General features: G+C 47.3%; 1 long non-coding RNA gene across 1 annotated transcript in view; it reads right to left on the bottom strand.

The window, feature by feature from the left end:
- Positions 1-4019: 4019 nt before the first annotated feature.
- LOC121133734 overlaps positions 4020-24143 on the bottom strand; it is a 34556-nt gene continuing 14432 nt past the window's right edge. The window contains exons 2-3 of the long non-coding RNA XR_005870709.1: positions 4608-4811; positions 4020-4318 (exon numbers count right to left, since the gene is read on the bottom strand). This is a non-coding gene — a long non-coding RNA (uncharacterized LOC121133734). The remainder of the gene's footprint in view (positions 4319-4607; positions 4812-24143) is intronic.

Here is a 24143-nt window from a genome sequence, read left to right as displayed (position 1 = left end):
GTTACAGTACATCCTTGAAGGTAAGTCAACTAGTCACATCCTGTCTGCAGTCAAGAGCAGAGAGCAATGAAATCATGCATGCAAGTTGGGTTGGGCTTGCCTTCTCTACTCCTGCAAAGGTCAGAATCCCCTGCCTGTGGTATGATACCACCCACAGTGGGCTGGGTTTCCCCAGAGACACACCCTACAGGCCAACCCAATCTAGTCAATCCGTCATTGAAAATTTTTCCCAGGTGTCTGTAGAGTGCTACAAGAGAAAAATTAAAACCACAAATTATATACTCCTTTCCCATCTAGATATTGTATCTTAACTCTGAACTTCCCAAGTTCACTATGTATAACTCCGCCAGCACACTCCATAGTTGGTTTCTATTAACAATCTTTTCTGACTATTTTGATCACTGAGTGTGAACCCTTTATGGGTAGGACAGCAAATCTATTTACATCTGAATCCTCACTGTTGGTCAACAGATAATTGCCATGCTGATTTCGTAAATGACTAGAGCCAAACCTGCAGGTTGAGTCACAGCCTCAGGATACTTTTCCCTCTTTTCAAGCAAAACCTTTAATTTACGTGAGCTCAATTTACCTGTCTATACAAATATCAAACCCAATTGTGTACTAATGGGATACCAGACATGAAAATGCTTTGGAAAAACTAAAAATCATGATTAAAACAATGTGTGTTAGCGTCCTTTGCCATTATGTCTTATGGGGAGTTGGACTCTTCAGTCCAATTATTCCCAGGGTGAATAGCTACAATAATTAAAAAAGCAGCTTTGATTTGGGTTTTTAAACTTTTAGTGAGGTGTTGATGTGGTAAAGCTTGGAACTGATATCAAATCCCTAAACAGTCTTGTGGCCTACAGCAAAAAAAAAAAAATCACTTAATTTGTTGATTTGGTCATAAATTCTTATTCATCACTCAGTATGCATCAGGAACTAGGGATAGATTCTGAAATGGAGATGGGGGAAGGTAAGAACTGCCTGCAAAAGACAAAGGACGTAGTTAAGGAGGACGCTAAAGAGGGTACATCTGAGCTACTGTTGGGAGAGCAGTCAGGAGGTTATCACAGACCAGGCAAGGGAACGGCAAGGGCCTAGTGACAGACATCAGTAGACTTTATGGTGTCCCCAAGGATTCCCTGGACAGTCACAGACAGAGCCTATTCTAAGCAAAGGGTTGAGATGTCCCTCTTGTGATTGGATTATATCACATAAGAACTTTCCTGCTAGGACTCAAGGGAGGACATATGAATCTCTCTGTAAAGGGAAAACAGAGTAGACATCATGGGTGCATGGGGTTGGGGGATGGGACCTGGAAGAATCAGGTGTGAGGAGGATAGAGGGAGAGGGTACTGGGAGAGATAACTGGAATTGGGGGGGCATGTTGGGGTGAGCTAGAAACTTAGTACAACAGAAACTCCCAGGAATCTATGAGGGTGACCCGCAGTAAGACTTCTAGGAATGGGGGATAAGGAGTCCGACCTAGCCATCTCCTGTAACCAGACAAGAACTCCAGTGGAGGGACGGGGACACCAATCCAGCCACACAACCTGCAACTTACAAGTTGTCTTGCCACAATTGTGGGAGTGGCCAACCAGTGACTGGTCCAGCTTGGGACCGATGCCATGAGAGGGAGCTCAGCCCTGATAACTGCCTGGAGTGCCAGGACCCAGAGACTTGATAGCCCAGAGACCTAGGATAGAACCACAAACAAATGGCAGAATAAAGTCAAAGTAATGATTCTTAATGACACTCTGCTATTCTCATAAATTGTCACCTAGGTCAACTCTCATAAGAAAAGCTTCATCCAGCAACCAATAGAAACAGATGCAGAGACCCACAGCCAAACATTAGGTGGACCTTGGGAAATCCTGCAGTGAAGGAAGAAAAAGGATTGTGGGAACTAGAGGGGTCAAGGGCACCACAAAAAAACTCACAGAATCAACTAACCTGGGCTCGTAGGGGCTCACAGAGGCTGAGCTTACAACCAGGGATTCTACATAGGACTGACTATCTGTATATATGTTACAGTTGTGTAGTTTGGTCTTTTGTGTAACTCTTAACAGTGGGAGCAGGGGCCATTTCTGACTCTTTTGCAAGCTTTTGGGACCCTTTTATTCCTGCTGGGTTACCTGGTCTAGTCTTAATAGGTGGGGAGGTGCCTTGTCTTACTGCAACTTGATATATCAGGTTTGGTTGATATCCATAGGAAGCCTGCCCTCTTCTGAAGGGAAACAGATGGAGGGGGCCAGAAGAGAGGTAAGCAGAAGAGGATGGGAGGAAAGGGAGGAGGGGAAACTGTGGTTGGGATGTAAAAATAACAATGATAATATAATAATGCTTTTAAAGAATCTTCCTGTTTAGAGATTTGATCCAGAGTCTTGTCCCTGCTATCATAAAAAAGAAGCACCTGTTGGTCCCGTAGATGTAAGGAAATAAGTCATGCCAACAGTCCACAGCTCAGAACTGCCTCTCTCTCTCCATTTTAGTCTACAGCTGAGGATGCAGTCCAAAAAGAAAAAGAAAACCTTTTGATTACATCCTGGAAACATTCAGCAGAGAGACCACAGCTAAGCCATAGGAACTGCGGCTTAGAGAAAACATGAGATCATTTGTGTCTGCCTTAAAGCTGCTGCGTCGATGAGGATCTGTTGTCTAGCAATAAAGAAGGAGTCCGAAGTAAGAACCAATAATAGAACATGCCTAGGCTCAGAAGGGACATCTACTGAGCCTTGGTTTTCCCATGTGCGAACACGAAAGGGTAACTACCAGACTTACTACACACGTACTTCACAGGATCGCTGTGAAATCTGATGGGATAATAGCTGTCAAAAGGTTTGTCAAATATCAAGTGTCATGAAGTTACTGGTTATTATGTACCTGCTGATGCACAACTTTACCATAGTAGTTCACATACACCATGAGAAACAAGATTGAATGAGAGAGAGTAAGGGAGGGAGGACATGTGGGGGGAAGGGAGAGAGGGAATGATAGGTAAATATAAGTGTATATATATATAAATGTAGCTATGGTGATGATGATGAAAGATATAGACAGAAGATAGATAGATAGATAGATAGATGACACTTAAAGGTGAATGTGTGTATTTCAGTCATAAAGAACATAGGAATTGCTTGCAGAAAAATGGATCCGACTGGGTTTCATCATGTGAAGCAAAATAAACAAGACTCAGAGCATTTGAACTCCCTCCTATGTGAAGTCTAGAACGAATATTACAAGGATGCAGAAGAGGGACTGTCATAGAAGGGGGAAAGGATTGGGATGGAGAGGTAATGGTATAAAAATGGGTAACTGAGGGTGAATGTGATCCCATTGTTTTATATATAATTAATATGTGCTAAAAACAGACATAAAGGGTATTTGGAAGGGTGAGTACAATCATAGCATAATATACATATATGAAAATGTCACAGTGAACCCCATTAATATGTACAATTCGTGTTCATCAATGATTATGGCAAAAATAAGCTATATTAATTATGTAAAAGAGTAACAATTCAGTAAGTACTAGCAAAGCTATTTCTACAGCCCCCAAACAGTGCCCTTTCTTGTTTGTGAGGCTTCACCCATCCTGCTTCTCTTTCTTTCATGCATGAAACTACATGCCTAGTGCCTGTTTCTCGCGTACTTTCCTCTCCCAAGATCACTTACCAAACAGCTCAGCCTCCCGTGGCATCCTGGTCTAAACTTGAACATCCTTTATCATCATCCTGTAATCTCCTATTGGTCTATTGGTCTTCCATCTCACTTCCCCGTGAACTGTGACCTCCTTAAAGGTAAAAGCTGTCATACTCTCCTCCATGACCTGATATCTCAAACTGTGTTCAGCGTACAGAAGCAATATTACACATATAAATTATATACATGTATGTATGTATGTATGTATAATATATATCTACAGGCTTCCTAGCCTAAACAGCTCTGACATGAACAGAGAGCAAAGACTGCACAGAAATCTTCCCCCAGGGAAGTATATCCATTTATAATTTTATTCCACTTAAGTAGAGGATATGTGGGGAATTGTCCAAACCTTTCACTTGAAAAACAAAGTATTGTGGGGAGGAGGTGTCTTTAGTTTTCTTACAGGCATAAGCAGCCACCCTGCTCAGCACTCTGGGCAGCTCCTGGGGAAAAAATCTGCTGCTGTTGGAGTTGTCTTCACTTCTGAGCTGTCACCTTGATGGCTTCTGAGCCATCTTCCCGCAGTGGGAGGAAGAGGGGGTGGTGTTGCCGGTGTTGGATGGAGAGAAAGAAGCTGTCATCAAACTGAGATGGGGACCATTCCCTTTAGCTTAGGAAAAGCACAGGAGAGACACGGTCAGCTGGGCCAGGGTGCTTTACAAACCACAGAGTCCCCAGAGGGCCCTGGTGGAGCTTAGGAGACAGAGGGACAGCAGTCACATCCTTATGCTTCCTTCTCCTCCCAGGAGACCTGTACTCTTCTTGGGATAAACCATGTAAGTGAGTCAGCACCACACACCTGTCACTCCCAGTTGGAGGATGGGGCTCAGACTCCATCACTTGTCAGCTGTGTGGTCCAAGACACAGCAGTCAGCCTTGCAGAAGCCCAGTTTTCCTACCTGAAAGTGGGGCTGCATATCCTTGCTTTGCATAATGTAGATACACAGGTGAAATCCACAGGAGACCTGGTGGACAGTCCTTAAATATCAGTTCCGTAGCGCCACCACAACCTAAAGGCAAACCTCTCCATCAGCCGAGTCCAGCTGCTGCATGGACTAGCGCTCCGAGGTGAGAAAAATTCCAACGCACAAAGTGTAATCACACTGAAAAAAAAAACAGAATGAAAAACACCACCACTAGGCAGGAAATTGCGGTGCCCGGGAGCCTGCTGTGTTACTGGTATGCACATGTCTACAGCACCCCAGAGCATCTGCATCTGAAACTCGGAAAACATTGATGCTTAATACTTCCTCCCTGGAACAAGTGAGGAAGCTGTGGGTGGTGTAGTGGTGGCTTTGCCAGGGAGCTCCAGCCAGGATGCAGGGGAGACTGGACATTTACTCTCTCTTCCTAATCCATCTCACTCCACCTAAGTAAGATCCCTGTAGTGGGGGAAGAATCATCTAGACTATGCAAATCTCTTGCCCTACGTGTCTCCCATCCCGGAGTCATCACATTCATTATCCCATACTATCAACCCTAACTTCCAAGTAAAGCAATTCAGAAGCACAGCACAAACTTGAGCTGTGCAGCAGTAGCTCAGTTCTAGACACAGCTGAGTGCAGATGTGCATGGATGGCGTCAGTGGGTTAGGATTCCAGATGTGCATGGATGGCGTCAGTGGGTTAGGATTCCAGATGTGCATGGATGGCGTCAGTGGGTTAGGATTCCAGATGTGTATGGATGGCGTCAGTGGGTTAGGATTCCAGATGTGCGTGGATGGCATTGTCAATGGGTTAGGATTCCAGATGTGCATGGATGGCGTCGTCAATGGGTTAGGGAGTGCACAGTTTCGGAGGCTCTTGTTAATGTCTTCATTCCTAGTCTGAAGCCTCCCTGGCAGGGCCAGCACTCCCCCTCCCTGTACCGTCCATTCTGAACAAACCTCCAACCACACCTGGAACAGTGACACCTGGAAGAACACCCTAAGGAGGTTGTGCCTCTGAGAATCCCTCCCCACCCTGCCCTCACCCCTCCTGAAGCTTCGGCTGTTGCACATTCACGGGCATTGTCTTTCCTGCCAGGGTCCTCTCTACCCTAGTCATGAGCTGGAATGTTCTAATATTCCAAAGAACTGATAAGGGTGGAGCCCAGTGTCGCAGACCTGGAGATGGGGTTTTCAAGCGTGAGAATCAGGTCCCAGCTGAAAGTTGCCTGCTGTGTTTCGTGTGAGTGTGTGTGTGTGTGTGTGTGTGTGTGTATGTGTCTACGCGTGCTGTGTGTGTATTCATTCAGATGTATGCAGGGCTGTCTTCATAGGTGTGAATGTGATTTATCAGGCACTTTCCACACTTAATTTTTTATTTTGGAGAAAGGGTCTCCCACCAGTATGGAACTGAGCAATGTGGCTAATTCTGGCAGGCCTGAGTCCCAGGGATCTGCCTGGACTGTCTCCCCGGTTCTGGAACTACACCATACCCAAAATTTTTTAATGTAGGTGCTGGGATGGAATTCAGATCCTCGCACTTGGAAGACAAGCATTTCACCAACTGAATGGCCTGTGTGGCCTTGCCTTTGCCTCATCAAACTAATCCCTAGAAGGACCTCAGCGGTAAAGCTTCCGGTTTCTGGAGAGTAACTGAGGCCACAATGTCTGTGAATGGTGGCGCTGGGCTTCTAGCAGGATCTCCACACTCAGGTCTACCTTGAGGTGATTTTTTTTTTAACCAGGAGGTAATGAGGTGAGATGTGACACCTCCTGACTTGTCTGCACTGGCTCTGATGTATAACAAGAGGACAAGATTTCCTTTCTAAAGCAAACTCATTTTCATGTAACAATTGGCATATTGTTGGTGGAGGAGAGCATATAAATCAACATTTGTTTGATTAGGAAATTGATGCTGTCAATCTTTGCTTTGTGTCTTCCTGACCCTTCCAATAAAAAGTAAGCTGAAGGGAGGGCCTGAGAGGCAGGGACTTTACCCTGGTCTGGCCCACTTACCTAGAGGTCTCTCAACCCGATGACCCGCTCACTGAGACCCACTGAGGGGCGGGTCCACTGTCACCTCCCAGGGCCTTGGTGGCCTTGCTCTCTGTTCTCCTGCACCGTGATCTCTTCCACGTTTCTCCTTTCCCGTCTATCTGCACAAGCCATGTATTTATGCACACACATAAATCCATTCTATGTCTTATATGTAAAAGCTAGAGTCTTGTGTGGTAGTGGGGTATCTTAAAAAATCAATAAAATATTAAAATCTCACCAGGGAGTTGTAATGTCTCCTTGTGACTTTAAAACCGTTTTCCCTTCTGTATCGAGGGGCTATTCCAAGAAGACAAAGGGGTCTGCTCAGGTCTTACATAACAGAGTGTTTGCTGTACTTAGGCCCTGGTTATTCCTCTCATACCTTTTTTTTTTTTTTCGGTCTTCCGGGTCTAGCTACTGGAATTTGGAACCCCATCAAGACCCCTGACCTCACTTGGCCTTCCCTGAGCTTCGGGCATCTCAGGCTGAGTAAGGTTCTTGTCACAGGGCAACCATGTTGCTCTGTCCATCGTATGGTCTCGGCTGCAGTGTGCTCGCATGGGTGGGGAGGTCAGGCAGGGTAGGAAAACGGGTCTACACTGATTGAGGGGCTGTCACTGAAAGGACAGGCTTGGCTGAGTGGGCCCCTTCATCTGTTACAGCCAATGATGTCCACCGATAGCTGACACCAGGGTGGAGCCCCCAGAGAATACTCATCTCAGAATGCAGCTGCTGCATTTTGCAGGTGTGACACATGTGGGCTCTGAATGGCAGACCATCAGTCATCTCGCTGCATCTTCACTCTTTTATCTGAATGGTGATTTTTTTTTTCTTTACTCTGATTGGACTCAAGGACACGTCAGATGTACACAAGGCATAGGAAACACCAGTTGTCAGCCTGCTAGTGGCTGCTTGTGACAAGCCTGGATAAAAGTACCAGGATGCTATGGGAAAGGATCAGGTAACTTGGCCATTTGTTTCCAAATCAGGAAACCTGGAAGCTGGCCCTCATGGATTCCCTAGCTCTAGGGTTGAACACTTCAATATATATAATATGCAACTAGTTCACACTTGATTCAGATTAACTCTGGTTCACCCTCATGGTGTACAGTCTGGGAAGCTGATCCTGAATTACAGAGAACCAGGGCTCTGATTATTTACTTTGCCGTGGTAGGGGAATAATGACAGGAGCTGAGACTCATACACTTTACCCACCCCCCCAGGGATTTACCATTTACTCTATATCTCATACCTACAAGAGGAGCACAATGCATTGTATTCTTGGTTTTCTGATCCATCTCAGGGATATGGTGTCTCTCTCAGTCTTCCTCTATACCACCTGCACAAAAATGATCTCTAAACCTACAAGTGGACTGTTTGACTGAATTCTACTCAGAATGCTTATGCCCAGACACTTCTTTGGTATCTTAGTTATGCTTTCTATTGCTGTGAAGAATGCTATGACCAGGGCAACTCTTATAAAGGAAGACATTTAATTAGGAGGCTTAGTCAGAGATGTAATCCACTGTCATCATGGCAGGAAGCATGGCTTCGTGCAGACAGACATGGTGCTGGAGAAGTGGCTGACAGATCTCCATCTGGGTCTGAAGGCAGAGAGGAGAGGCTGGTCCTGACTTGAGCATGTGAGTGCTCAAAGCCCAACCCAAGTGATGCACTTCCTCCAGCAAAGCCACACCCACTCCAACAATACTGCTACTTCCTATGGGTCTATGGGGACCCATTTTCATTGAAACCACTACACTTGGGTTTTGGTGTGACCAAAACTTATATTCATAAGCAGATTTCCCCCCACTTTGTTTTGTGCTCAGAAGTGAGAAGTTCTCAGAGTGCACACATCCCATGGAGTGGGACTTAGCCAGTGACTACAGGACTGAGAGACTCCCACCCAGCTCCCCTACCTGAAGGAGTGAGTATCCCAAAGTGAAATGCTCGGACCTTCCTGTGGTATCAAGCTGGAAGTGATCTTAGGAATCCTATGAACCACGCATGCTTGGCTTTTCCCTTCTCCACTCTCATTGGTTTGTCCTGAGCACTGAGTACACACTACCTATACAAAATCATCTCCCAATCTACCTCTGGAAAACACAGCTCCAGACATCCTCTTATCCTAAGACCTTTTTCACAAGGTAAAGGTGCCTCAGATAAATCTCTATTCCATGCTGAATCTTTCTGTTAAATGACACTGTTCCAAAATTTCATCAAAGCCATTAAGGACCAGAAGAAGCCTAGTGCTCCTGGCCACAGGCCCACTAACACAGGCAAAGCAGGCAATGTTTTCTGGAGGATGTGCAACCATCCCAAAGTCCCTCAAATTCTGTCTCCCTTGAGGGTTCATGCAGGAAATTTTTCTATCAGGGTTTTGAATGTTGCTCCAACATCCTAGTTAAAGCTGTTACCGTGTCTGCTACATTTTAGTTTGACTAGGATATGACTTTCATCATCTATAAAATGAAGATGTTACCACAGTATTGGGAGGTTGGAGATAAAATGCAGGAGTACAGAAAGCTATTGAAATGAGGAAGTGTCCTTTGTCACCAAGACCTGACCAGGGATCTTCTTATGCAAAGAACTAGCTTTCATGGTCCACGGTCAAGTGGTATCTTTAATGTTGGTGCAGAAGGGATAGAGAAACAAATTGTGCCTGTTCTTTGGGAGCTCAAAAAGCATGGGTATCTAGTCACACCATAGCAAAAGAGAAGGAAACGCCAGAGGCAATGGGAATTCAGAGAGGCATGTCTAGTATGGAGAAAAGAAAACAAGTCTTCTGGAAGGTGGACTATCGGAGCAAACCTGAAAAATATGTAGGCTGTATCCCAAGAACAGGGAGAGTGGATTCTGAGCCGTCATCAAAAGCTGGTCAGATGAGGAAAGTAAACACTGTTTGGCAAAGGTGAAGTGGGAACCAGGAGTGTTCCCCACACCCCACCTGACCATGGCCACCCAGGAAATACTGGTGTCCCTTCATATGCCTTCCCAACACGGCCAATTCTGTCAGAACTGGAGAGCTGTATTTGTGGGACAAGCAGGCCTGCAACTGCCGTTGGACTTACCCATCCCTTGTGTATGTGACAGGCATACCTCTTCCCAGAAGACCCAGAAGAACCAGTCACTGGCTCTGCCACACAGCGTGCTAATAAGTGCTGTTATCCCTACACAACGCATGTTGTCCCCTTTATTGCTGTTATCCCTACACAACACATGCTGTCCCCTTTGCCCTCTGCAGCCTCCGTGGCTTCTGTCCATCCCTTGTCAGCTGCTCCCTCTGAAGAGGCTGAGGCAGACAAAAGTCCAGACCTCCTTCCTACACAGGCCCCTTTATTAAGCAATTCTTGTTCTCCACCCCAGGCCTAAGGATGGCTCCCCCACCCCTTGACCAAGTGGGATGCTTCAGGATGAAGATAGTCAGTGTCACATAATACATGCTAGGCACCACACGGCACACCACAAGCATGCTATACAGCAGCTACTCAGCGCAAAGGGTATCTCTTCACAGAGCTCGTGGATGAGAGAGCTGGGAGGGCAGCTGCTGTGTCTGGCTCCAAAGTGCCAGTTACTTCTACACAGAAATGTCCCGTGTACCCAACTATTGGCGGAGACAGGAGAAACTCTTCTAAAGATCATTCAAGCACCGATGTGCCAAGACTGAAGAAGTAAGTGAGAACTCAGAGAAGGCACCTTGAGACGGGAATCTGCCCATGGGTGAGCTGAAAGATCTGACCCTCTGACATGTAGAGCATAGGTCATAGAAGAGAAAGCAGGCAGGGTGGTGAGCCAGTGGGCAGTCACAAAGGTCTGAGGCACTTGGAGCATTAGAGGGAGGTGAGAAAAGTGGACAGATCCTCGCTCTCTCCTAACATGAGCATGCACAGTACACACTCTCTGTGGGCTGGATATGGAGGGGGTGAGGCATCGAAGAGAATTAAAGAGGGTTCCTGGGGCTTGGGCTTGAGTGATTTGGAGGGTGGTGGTGACATTTACTCAGACAGAGAACACTAAGAGGAGAACTACTTTGCAGGTGAGGTGGGAAAATTAAGACTTTTCTCCTTTTGATGCATTAAGTTGAGGTGCCCATTAGTCATCTAAGTGGGATGTCAGGCAGCAGGATAGACGACGCTGCAGCGGGCATGGCGGAGCTGCAGATATAAATTTGGAAGTCATTATGAACATGATATTTAAAGGCATGGCAGTGGATGGGGTCAGCTCAGGAGACAGAGCAGGTAAGGGAGACAAAGGGACCCGGAGCCCAGCCTGCCTGCGAGTGGTTAGCACTCAGACCCGGAGCAGGGGAGGGGATGGCGTACAAAAGGCAAGAGAAAAGGGCACACGATTCACCTGCACCCTCCAAGCACTGACGCTCAAGCTTAGGCACACTGGAGTCTGAGTGGGGATGAGCCAAAGTCATCATCCATGTCTGAGGTACTGGGAAATAAAGGTAATGGCAGAGAAGAGGCCCTTGACTCTCCAGATCTGGAGAGAGGTAATCACCTGGAAAGGTGGTTTCCACAGAGGGAGGGATAAGATTTAGCAAAACTGGAGTAGGGAGCAGAGGACATGGGGGATAGGGGTCAAAAAAGAACAATGGTGAGGAAGCCAGAGACAGAGCGAGGGGATAGAGGCAAGAGGAGGTATGAGATGATGGGGCATGTTTATATTGGTACAGAATAACTCAAGGTACAAGAATGAAGTCCAGCAACCCAGACCTCAGTGGAAGTTGAGCTGGGACCATCCGTTCACTGGAAAGACAGAGAGTGAGAGTCAGGGGCAAACGGATGCAGGTCAAGGGGCTGAGGGGTGAAGAAGAGGATTCCTGATCTGGATTCTTCTCAGTTATGCAAGTAGTAAAACTAACTGAGGATGGAGCTTGGAAGGGCAGGGAGGTATTCAGGAGAAACTGCTTTTCCAAGTTCAAGAAATGGGAAGCACATCAAGGTGGCTGGCCATTGTTGAGCGCCCATCTGAAATGGGTAGCAATGGCCACGCCCATCCCGCAGAGTCAGTCTACAGGACTGGTCAGCTGTGTATAACTCGTCAATGCATCCGGATGAATGGAGCAAGACAGCAGGAGGAAGGCCTTCCTTGGTGTCTGTCTAGGCCAGATATTAGATGAGGAACATTTGACACACGAGAAATTGCATAGTGTCTTTGTCTTTGTTTATTTGTTTCACATGTGTACAAAGCAAGTACAAGCTTCTGGTGGTGTGTTTGCACATATGCAAACATGAGTGTATGGAGACCAGAGGTCTTTTTTTTTTTTTTGGCAAGGTCTCTCATTGAACATGGAGCTTACTGATTTACTTATGCTGGCTGGCCATGGGCTCCAGGTATATGGCCCCTACTCTCAGCAGCCTAGATTACAGATTCATACAGATATGCTTGGATTTACATAGGTGCTGGGAATCCGAACTCAGGTCCCCACACTTTACTGCTCGAGCCCTGTCCCTATCCCCCACGGAATGATCTTGGTGATGGCCGTCCACACATAAACTAAGCCACAAGAGGGAAAGGGGAGATAGCAGTGTGCTATCATGAAAATGACCCGAGGACATAGGTATCAATGAAATGGGGCCTCTCTGAAACTGGCCTCTGAGTGTGTGATCTGGAGAGGTGGGTGTGCAGCTGAAGACATGGGAAAGAAGTGAAGGAATTCAGGGGCCACTGGGATACCCAGTGTTCCTTATGCATGGTGCTGGGCTATGCCTGGTGGGGGCCATCCTTCTGTGTGCTGTGAATACGTGTTTCTCTTATTGGCTGATGAATAAAGCTGTTTCGTCCAATGGACAGGCAGGATGTAGCCAGGCAAGAAGTATAGGCAGGGCTACCAGATTAGGAGAAGATTGGGAAGAGGAACACAGAGGTGAGTTGAAAGAGAAACACCATGTAGATGCCAGGAAGATAGGATGCCTGGGCATCCTCCAGTAAGCCAAGACCATGTGGAGATACACAGACTAAAAGAAATGGGTTAATTAAGAGAGAACTAGCCAGTAAGAATCCTGAGACATTGATCAAACAGTTCATAATTAATATAAGCCTCTGTGTGCTTATTTGGGACTAAATGGCCTCTGGACCAGGTGGGACAGAAACTTCCATCTGCATCTGTCTGGAGGGCTCTGTCCTTAACTTCATCTTGGAATTGCCTGGCTTCTTGAACACAGCCTCACTCAGTTCAAACATCCTTTCTCAGATGTTGTTCCTACTCTATCATGAACGCCTGTGAAAATGCACTCGTCAAGTGTGGCTGTCCATTCCTACCTACTACAGTATACTGCTGTTTTCCATCATTACATGAGACATTTAGAATCATTTTATTTATGTTTGCTTGCTTCCTGCCCTTGCCCAACTGCAATATCATCTCTGTAAAATCAAGATCTGACTCCAATCCTATATGTACCCCAAGCACACTATTAACACGCAGTAAACTTCTGTTGAATCTACTGAAGTGTAAAGTTCCTAGTAAGTGACAAAAGAGCTGCCTTCCCTCTGAAGCTCCCTGCCCTTCACCCTTCAGGGTTCCAGACATAGTGGGGCTTGAACATTAGTCAAAGAAAGTCACAGGTGGCCCAGGTAGGAATTCTGTATGACCTTGTCACACTTCCCTAGCCAACTCTCCAAACAGTGTCTAACGATGAGAACTGGATCTCATTCCATGAACAGAACATCTCTCACAGAACCTGTAGAATCACCTTGAGCCATAAAAGAGATAAACAGGACTGACCAGGTCACGGGGTAAGTGGAATCTGCCACCCATTACTCAACCACCCTAGGGCCAGCAAACTCATTGCTCAGGCTACTTCCAGGGCCGTGCAGTCCCAAGAACCATCATTTGAAGGCCTCTTGATCCCTACACTGGAACATCCCTGCAGAGACAGCCACTCTCGGGTCCCTTAAAGACTTTCTCCTAGTGACAGAGCTTGGCCCCAAGCCCCCCCTGTTGAGACTCTGTGCTCTGTGATCCTGATGGATGCTGACAGCAATTAGCAGAGAGAGATTTCCCTGTAGAAAGGTGGGAACATTTATTAGGCACTTCACTCCAGGACTCATTAGTATTTAGGGCAAGCCAGCTGTCCCATTCTCACCCAAGGGTTAAAGGGAAATCCAAACTCTATAAATAAGAGTGACTAGGGTCTTTTAAATCTTGGCTTGCACCAGAGTGGAGTATCCATCTCTTTAATTTGCAGCCTTATTCCCTGGGCATGTCAGGGTTGATATGAGTTTAGGGTGTTTTATTAAATCAAGCACCTGTCAGGTGGACTTTGGCTTCACTGTCAATGACACAGACAAACCAGCCCCTGGCAGGACCAATGGGAGCCTCAACTGCAGGGCTCCTGCATAGGCTGCTTCCTTGAGTATCTGGCAGTCTTAAGGTTTTAACAAATCACACTGAGGCCTCTGGTGTGTTGAAATCTGGCATGTTGCACTTGTCTTTCATCTCTTTGTCTTATAGTCCACTCACTGTGGTGTTTGTGAATCACACCATAGATGTGTTTGGAGCATCTTCTATGTAGTAGACACTGTGCCAGGCCCTAAGGATCCACAGCTATGTTATTCATAGCTAAAACCCTGGACAGTGAATGTGAAGTGTGCCAGCAAGAAGGGGCTCTTCAAGAGAGCATGAGGAGTAGCGGGACCAGTGTCACCTATGCTAGTAAGAGGACCAGCACACCTACCCGAGCCTCTGTGAGCTCGAGAGAGCACCTAGGCAGGAGGAAGCCAGTGAGGAAGAGAGTTCACAGGAGTAAGAACACATTGCAAAGCCATCCAGTTCAGAGCAAGCAACACAGGCATAGGAAGGCTGGGAGCACAGGACATGTGGATGCAGAGAGAAAAGACCAGTGAGCTGGATAAGGGCCTAGTAATGAGTGCTGGAGTCCTAGACAGGTGATTCCAGCTTGAGCCTGATGATGTCTACCATGATATTGACTCCAACAGGAATTTATAGAGACGCTCAACTTAATTGGTTCAAGGAGGAAATCCCAGTGACGTCTCAAATTCGGGCATGGACAGCAAGGTATTCAGGTGATGACAGGGCTCAGTTTCTCAGTGTCTTAGATCTATAATGGCTTCCCCAGAACATGGTCTTCTCACTCGTGCCTGCCAACTCTTCTAGAACAGCCTAGCAATGGGTGTTAGCTAAAATGCATTGCTTGACAGCATTCCAAAAATGCTTTCTAAACATTCAGCCATTTAAAACTCAATTCCTGAGCTGGAGAAATGGCTCAGCAGGTAAGAAGAGCATTAGCTGCTCTTTCAGAGGCCCTGAGTTCAATTCCCAGCAGTCACATGGTGGCTCAAACCATCTGCAGTGGGATCTGATGCCCTCTTCTGGCGTAAAGGCATACATGCAGATAGCGCATTCATATACGTAAAATAAATAAATGTAAAAAATCAAAAACTCAACTCCTTAAGTTGGGTGCTTTAAAAATCTCTTACAGGTGATAAAGTTGAGACCCTGAGAATGTGTGTAACCCACTCCAAACTGAAGAGCTCATGTTATAGGCTGAGTGTGTTCTCTCAACATCTACAGGTTGAAAGGCAATTATGACTGTATGAAGAGGTGGGGTTCCTAGTGGTGACCAAGTGAGGGAGGCAGAGTCCCCAGGAACTGGATTAATGACATTCTAAAAGAGAAGTGAGGAAGTCCATCCCTTTTGCATGTCTATCTCTTCCGTCACACCGGTACACTGTACTTGTCTCCTTTGCTCCTTCAGCCAGGTAAGGGTACTGCAAGGAGACCCTGTCTACAATCAGTGGGTCCTCAATAGACGTTGACTCCGCTGGAATCTCAATCATGGGCCTTCTATATCCCAGGCCTGGGAAAAACACACTTATGACATTTACTAGATTACTGTCTCGGTGCAAGAACAGAGACAACCAGCAAATGGCAGATCTGGGTGAGATAAGAGCTCAGGTGTGTAACGTCTGAACACCTACAACTAACCACAGCTTAAACCAGATCCTGTCCCCGCAATGACTTTGTAGCATATCACCATAGCAGAAGGCTCCCTGCTTCTGGATCGTTTAGTATAAGATTATGTGTCATCTCACTGATTTGGAAGCTCATGCTAGTCTGTAAACTAACTGCTAAAACAAACAAATGAAAAACAGCACTTAAAATTAGCCAAGCCTGGGTACCTTATGCATTGGAAAGAACAGAATCACCTACTCCAAGCACTATGGAATCAAAGCAAGAAAGAGTGGGCGGGGAATGTTGCACAGGGGGTTGAATGCAGGGCTAGCACACGTGGAGCCTTGGGCATGTGACTCGGGTCTGTAATCCAGCACTCAAGAAGTAGAAGTCAAGAGGGTTCACCAGCTTTGTGACAAGTTCAAAGCCAGACTGGGATATGCGAGACTCAGTAAAGAATAAAGAAGAATAAAGAGAGGGAGGGAGGGAAGAAGGGAAGGAGAGAGAGAGAGAGGGAGAGGGGGAGGGAGGTAGAAAGGGAGGGAGGGAGGGAGAGAGGGACAGAGGGAGGGAGGGAAGTCAGCAACAACAATCTTTAATATGCATCCCTAGTACATTTTACAGAACACTCTCCTGTTCATTGGGTCCTTTGATCTCCTTACAACTCTAAAAACAGGTAACAAGGGCTTATTAGATCCAGGATGCTAAAGAGGCATGTTTTGGGCAGTCACAGCTAGGGACAGGATCCATCTCAAGTAACAACTGCTTCCCAGCTTCCAGACACACCCTCTTCTTCACCCTCCTGAACAAGCTCCAGCCCTGTGAGGTCCACACAGTCTTTGCAGCAATCCCAGCAACAGGTGGAGCGGATTCCGCTGTGGGTCCCCACCGTGTCCAGGACTGAGGGGTGAGTACTAGCTCAGGTCACACAGCAGGGAAGGCAAAGTACCCCCCACCAGACCACCCCCTAATCAGGCCATGTCCTCTCCACCTAAACTTCCCTCTGCACTTTCCAAGACTCCCGGATCCTCGAGTGTCACTCCCACTGCTTTATACACAGGTAATACAGTACAAGGACCAATGTCAGGCGGGGACACTTAAGGCTGAAAAGTATTGAGAAAGCAAACCAGGTCTTAGAGGTAATGCATAGGACTTCCAGAATAAAAATACAGGCAGTGTCGAGCAAAGTATCTCCCATATGGACCGGCACAGGGTACCTGAAGCAACTGTCTTATGCCCTCACCCTGGGTGGAGAAATCAGTGTCCTGACTTAGACGTTTTTATAGCCAACCTATGGGCTAGGCCTGCTCCAGTCAGCCCTCACAGAAGCACAGTGATGTCAGAGCCATCTTAGGCCACTCTCCCTGCAAAACATGAGGCTTAAAGAGTCACTTCCTAAAGTGTATGTAGAGCCAGGCATGGAGTCCGTGTTCACTGGTGTCCGCTCTGTCCCAATACCAAGTCTCGTTTTAGTCAGCGGGTGTGAGAAGAAGCTTCATGGGGGACACAGAACCAATCCAGGAACTGGGAAACCAGAGCCAGGAGGAAGACATCGCGCAAACATCAAGTCCTGGCATGGTACGGGAGGCTAGAGCCATGTTAACGAGGGATTAGAGGTTGCCGTGTGGCTCGGCGGTAGCTTCAAGGGTCTCTTCTTTCTCTGTGTGTGCCTAGGAGGTTCCCAGACTGACTTGGAGCTCTACTCTTCACAGCCTAACTAGGTTCTCGCCTCCCTGGAAGGAGCCTGGACCCTCCAGCCTCTTCAGCTCCACACTCGTTCTAAACCCTGCTGTCACTGTTATCTGTCCCACAACAGGCTAACGTGCCTTCATCCAGTATTCAGTGGTCACTGTTACTGCAGCCGGCTTGGAGCTGTGCAAAGTCGGGGCTGCAGAATGTATTTATTCAATGCAGATGGCCCCAGCACCTTCTACATGGGGCTATAGAGGTGAATGAACCAAAGATGGCCCATGCTACAGGGCCACGTGAATGGTTCCTCTGTCCCTCCCTCGGCCCAGCCAGGAACTCCTGATGATAGTTTCTCCATACATCAAAGACTCCCTTCGTCTCTGTGGGAGGATGATTTCTAGCCAAAGAACACTGTTGCTCAGGGATGGGACCGTTAGATCAATTCCAAGGGACAACCAAGGTTGAAAAAGGGAGTCATAGCAATTAGGGAAGCAGACCTTCCTGAGCCTGTACCTGGATAGCACGGAGGTATGTTTGAAATGTCCCCCATGAGACATTAGCTGAGCAGTAGTCTCTCATCAACACTCCTCTGTGAGCTACACTTGCTTTTCTCTCTCCCTTCCCGTCTTCTCAGCGTTTCCTAAAAAGTTAAGTGCACCCAAACACTTGTCTCCCATTTGTGGGGGCTACTGTGTCAGAGCTCACCATCTAGTAAGGTGACCTGGGATTAGTTACTTTTCTGGTTGCCTTAACAAAACACCTCAGAGAAACAACCTCACAGAAGATTAGGAAGCAGAGAGTCTGCCCAGAATGATAGGCAGACATTCCCTGCAAGGCCCTCCCCAGTGACCTCATTAGAAGGCTAGGTTACCAGTTCCCCAAACAACACCATCAACATGGGACCAAGTGTCCAAACACAGGTACCTGTGGGGGACATTGTTCTCGAACCATGACAGACTACAGCCAGCAAAAGTCCCAAGCACTCAGTTTACACGAAAGGAACTGAGAATAAACTTCCTTGACGTGCTCATCTGGATTCCGAGTGGACAGGAAGAGCTTCTCAAAGGCTAACGTGATGCTTGGCTTACATGTCTTTAGTGTTATTTCCTTCCAGGCACACAGAAGGATCCCGCTGGACACACACTGATGTGAGTTGAAAAACTAATGTCATGGACTTCTCTCCGGTCCTGGTGGGAGATTCCCAGGGTGTACACTTGGCTCCATCCCAACGAATCATTCAGACCAAGTCCAGTTCCCAGGAATTAATGTATCGGACTTACTCTCCTTGGTATAGTCATAGAGACCTCAGCTTCACTCTGGTACCCCATATAGGACAAGTTCCTGTACACATTTATTCCAAGCACTGTAAATCCTGACACCACACCTAGAGGCTTCTACTCCAGAACGGGGGGGGAGGCACGGTGAGTAAACAAACCAGAAAACTAAGTGATCATTCAAATTCCTTATTTATAGCATTGTTGTAGGCAACCCAGCTAGGGAGGGGGTGAGAAGACATGGCCAAGACACCGGGAGTCAGTGAGCAGCAGAGCAGGCTGCAGACTCGTTCATTAATGAAGTCAGACCTGACTTTAAACCCTTCCAAGGTCCCACTGGCTCAGGTGGCTGACTCTGCATTGTCCAGTGTGTCAGCCGACTCTGGGCTTAGCAGGAGGCCTTAGGTTGGCTCAGGGAGGAAGGGCCCGCCACACATACTCATGCCCATTGGTTTGGGTGGGGCTGGCTGGCCTTTTCTCCTACTGGCATGAGGAAAATAGGTGCCCTTAATAGCACTCCAGAGCGGAAAGCATGGGCCAGGTCACAAGAAACTCTCAGCACAGTCTCCCTTCCCTACTCCAGATTTACTGCTAATGGAGGGCAGGGCCTGGATCTCTGTACTAATGCCAGGTCTCTCTCTCTCTCTCTCTCTCTCTCTCTCTCTCTCTCTCTCTCTCTCTCTCTCTCTCTCTCTCTCTCTCTCTGCCCCTACCCTGTCCATGTCTTTAAGGAAGAAAACGATGGTCAGCCTGGTTGGTAGATTCCACTGCGGCCAGGTAACCTAGTGGTGGCTATCTCAGGGTAAGGTTAAAAGTCAGCGCGCGGGTTAACTTTTGTTATTATCCTTATCAGAGTCTCAAGTGGTAAGGGTCACTGTTGTTCCTCTTAGTTCAAGGTCTAATCCTTTCTGTATCCCTTGGGCCTTGTGAGCCATCTCAGGACAAGCATAAGTAGCCCCGTTGAGTTCTGGGGCTATGAGGCTTTCCTCAACAAGATAACAATGCAGACAGGTTAGGAAGATAAGCGTAGGACCGACTGCTAACCCCAGGCACTCCTGCTGACCTCCAGCAAGTGACTTCACCTCTGTACACCGCAACTGTCTCAGCTATAGAATGGGTGCAATTGCAATATAATTTCCTCGCCAAAAGACATTGACCCACTGCGAGGGGAGCACAGCACAACGTAAGGACTGTGAGTCGGTCGTCCTGGAAGAGCAGGTGGCGGGCACTTCTTAAGCTACTAACAGGGACCACGCGGCCCCAGCTTCTCAAAACTTGTGTCCCAGCCTCAAAGACTACAGGCAAATTTCTCCCCTTGTCTATGCTTGCCCACACCTGCCTTGTCTGGGACAGCCTCACAGTAAGAACCCAGTCATAACCTAACGTCTCACGCAGCCCCTTCCCTCCGTAATTGCAAAGCTCTGGCTGCGATTTTCTTCCACTGGGACGGCTCGGCATGGTAAGGAATTTCTTCTCTCTCTCTTGCTTTGTCCCGACTTGCCTCAGACTGAAAAATAATCACTTCTACTTTTCAGAAAAGGCCCTGAAGCTTTCAGAGTGGCTACCCCGCTGTGACTCATGGGGCTCTGGGGCTCGTGCCATGCCCAGTTGCTCAACCCTCCTCCTTGAGGTGAGGCTTTGACCAGTTCATCTGAGGAGGAAGATTACTTGAAGTCCAGATTCCACCATCCAGTCTCCTGGGAAAAACCGAGTCCCTCAGCGAGTCCATGGGTTTGAGTTCACTGAGCATCGCTTTGGGCAAATAAGCAATTTGACTTCCTCTTCCCCACCCCCTTAAAATCATCAATGAAGTGTTTTGTGGTGCTGCTGACAGCACTTGTCACTTCCGAAGCTGGAAATAAAATCTTCTTTAAGCTATTTATACCTGGCTGGCAAATGGAAGACAGCGGGAAAGGAATGAAGACAGAAGCCTGGAAGCCCGGAAGTGCAGGGCGCATGAGAGCTGGCCTTTCCATCTGGGTAAATGTGGTGTGTGTGTGTGTGTGTGTGTGTGTGTGTGTGTGTGTGTGTGCGTGTGTGCGTGTGTTCATGCATGCATGTGAGTATGTGAGTGTGCACATGTGTGTGAGTTTGTGTGTGAGTGTATGCATGTGTGTGTGCATGCATGTGAGTGTGTGAGTGTGTACGCATGTGTGAGTGTGTGTGAGTTTGTGTGTGTGAGTGTGTGCATGTGTGTATGTGAGTGTACATATGAGCGTGTGTGTGAGCATGTGTGAGCATGTGTGTATGAGTGTCAGTGTGTGTATGTATGTGTGTGTGTGTGTGAGAGAGAGAGAGAGAGAGTATGTGCATGCATGCGCATTGAGAGGCTATGCACTGCAACAGACAAAAGGCGGCGGAAGCCCATACACACACAGCTAAAGAGAAAACACGGACAGACAGGTGGACAGGGAATGGAGCAGGTGAGAGGGGAGGGAAGGGGACAGTCCACACTTTGTTAGAAGTGTGCTTCCCTTCACCGTGTGAAGAGCCCAAGTAGCACTGGACCCCTTTCTTCAAGCGGAGGCCTTCAGCCCAGGTTTCAGGATAAAACACTCTCATGGGGTTTAGGGCATCCAAGTTTTTGAAGTATGGGAGCATCTCTCTGGAAAGGACTTTAAATTATATTAAAACATCAGAGGAAATGGATGATGCTGCCTAAGAAGCACAGACTTGCCATAGCAGGCTCTGGGGGATCTTATAGATAATGTGTGTTGTCCCTGAAAATTTGATAATAAGGTAGATTTTAAGTTTCTCTCTCTGTCTGTGTCCCTCTGTGCCTGTCTATCTCCAACTCTGTGTCTGTGTCCCTCTGTCTCTCTGTCTCTGTCTCTCTGTCTCTCTGTCTCTCTTTCTCTCTCTCTCTCTCACACACACACACACTCATACAGCCCCCACATACAATGGTAATATAACAGGTTCCCAAACCCTGGTAGGCTCCAGGCTTTAGTACAGCTGATGCCATGATGGAGGAAAGTACCACTCAGGCCTTGGAACCCAGCATGCAGACAGCAACGTTTGCCAAAACAAGAACAAAGACCTAATCCATCAAAGTCCATGGTTCTCAGAAATCCTCTGAATGTACTAACCTTGCTTTGGGGCTTCTGAGGCTCTGTTTCTGGCTAACTGTTCTTGACAATCAAGGTGTGTTAACTCAGAATGTGATTTTTGTGCTTAAAAGCTTACCTTGGGCTGGCCCTGCACCTCTCCAGGGCAGCACAGTAGAGTTGACTCTGTTAGTGGAGGTGTGGGAGACCCAGCCCCAAAGCTGTATGCATGGGAGACTTATCCCCATAGCTCATATGCCATGTGGTGGCATGGACAGGGAACTAAAGCCTTCTCCCCAGCCCATCAATGCTTGAGGCAGGTAAGAGAGCTGGCCCTGTGGTCGTAAGCGCAGGAGACTCAACCCCGACACCCACCGGCTGCAAAACTTGGGAGAGCAGGCTCTGAGCACAATAGAGCCAACTCTTTTAGTGAAGGTGTGGGTGAGCCAGTCCCAACATTGTGAGCATGGGAGAACTGTCCCTGCTACCCATCTGTCTCTTGGCACCATGGGCAGGGGAGAGCTGTCCCCCACCCAGCAGTGTCGAGGCAGGTGGGAGCGCTGACCCTGTGGTCATAAGAGTGGGAGAACTCTCCCTGATCCCCCTGCTGCAACACTAGGTCCAGCAGCCCTGTCTGCACCTCACCAGGCAATCACAATAGAGCCAACCCTGTTAGCAAAGGTGCGGGTGAGCCAGCCCGGAAGCTGTAAGCACAGGGGAGCTGTCCCCATTTCACATCTGGCAGGCCAACCCTACAGCTGCCCAGGCCCAGACTCAAGGATATGACTTGGCCCGCACCACCATCCACCCCGTCCATGATCTGCTGGAGCTGTGAAGGGACGCAGGATCTCCACAACAGGATACCCAAGAGTCCTAGCAAGGGCCCAACATTAGTAGAAACCAGAGCCCTTGAACCAGACCAGTGACTTTGCAACGAACACTTGAAAGTAAAGACAAATGGACAAAGGGTTCATGGCATAGCTTACTCTGCCACACTAGTCACACTGCAGTTTCCATGATGAAGTTTTTAAATTTCTCCCCCTTTTCTTTCCTTTTTTTTTCTCTTAAATTTTTATTGGGGAGGTATGCAGAGGCAGAGGGTGGATGTGAAAGGATGGGAAAATGAATGGAATCAAGATGCATCAAGTAAAAGACACATAGAATAAATAAATAAATAAATAAATAAATAAATAAATCTTCAGCTACAAGGGATTCAATGCACTATTCTGACTTCTGTGGGCACAGGTGCTTGTATACACACATGCAGGTGTATGTATATAATAAATAAAAATAATTTTTTAAAAACAATAAGAAAAGCTCACCCTGGGAGAGGCTCAGAAATGTGCTTGGGTCTGGAACACCCAGTCTAGTCACTACCCAGCTAATAAAGAATTCCTGTTGGCTTGAACCCTTGCCTTAGCAGTCTTGTGGGTAACTCATAAAAGTAACTCTATGTGATAAAGACAGAATAAATTCATTTGATTGTGATAATCATTATCTAGTGCAAGGATACATCAAATATTTACATGGTATACCTTAAATATGTACAATTTTAATTTGTAATTATACTGCAATAAATCTTCATAGCAACCCCAGAGGCATCCAAGGTTTAAACCCAAAATTCCATAGAAGGACAAGGTCTCCAAATTCACATTTCTGACAGATCCAGGCAGGCAAGCTGGGTTAGATGCTGGGCAGGTCTGCCAAACACAAGGGCCGTTGGGGACAGTGGCACACACTGAAAGTTTCTGCTCCAATAAAGGAAGTAACTTGTGGCGCCTGCGCCATGATCAAGTCCAAGGTATAGGGAAGTGAAAGACAAGATGTCCAACCCTTTGTGCTAAGAGTGTGTCTGCTGCCTTTATTGCCAGGAGAATGCATGTACGCGCGCGCGTGCGTGCGTGTGTGCGTGTGTGCGTGCATGTGTGTGTGTGTGTGTGTGTTTATTGTAAGTGCTAAGAGGTCTCTCTCCCTTTGCAAAGAGTGGGCAGGCTTATATACAGGCTTACAGCACAGTGGAAAAACCCCAGGTGTATGAGTTCATGTTCTCCTTGTGCTAGATATTGATGTCAGGTGGGCAAGGCCGGGGCTGTAAGCCAGGACTAGAGAGCAGGGTGCACCTGTGGCTATTACCTGACAAGCAATCCAAAGAAATCCATGGGGGCTGGGACCCAACAGTGACTGTCACTCAGTTCCCAGAGGTTGCTGCCCATCAAGAGGACAGGGCTAGTGAATCTTGACTCTCTGTTGTTTGCAAGAATAAAAAAGAAAACCCAGATCTTAACTCATAATTCTCCGGTTTTTTTGTTTGTTTTTCCTACAGCTGATTCAAGGTTTTATAATCAGCTGGGTGCAACAAAATGCTGCAGGTTACACTGAGCCAGAAGAGCCACGCTCTGAAGGGCCTGGCTTAGAATCAGCGAGTGAAACGTCCTCACAGCTGCTCCCACTCATCTTGACTCCTACAGCCCCTAGCCACTCATGTCACCAAATTTACCTGCTCCCCGTGTTGGGAACTGCATTCCTTTCTGACTTCTCCA

The sequence above is a fragment of the Mesocricetus auratus genome, unplaced genomic scaffold (genome assembly GCF_017639785.1).
Source record: "Mesocricetus auratus isolate SY011 unplaced genomic scaffold, BCM_Maur_2.0 Super-Scaffold_100023, whole genome shotgun sequence".
NCBI classification, from domain to species: Eukaryota; Metazoa; Chordata; class Mammalia; order Rodentia; family Cricetidae; genus Mesocricetus; species Mesocricetus auratus.
This window is presented reverse-complemented; position numbering and strand designations above follow the sequence as displayed.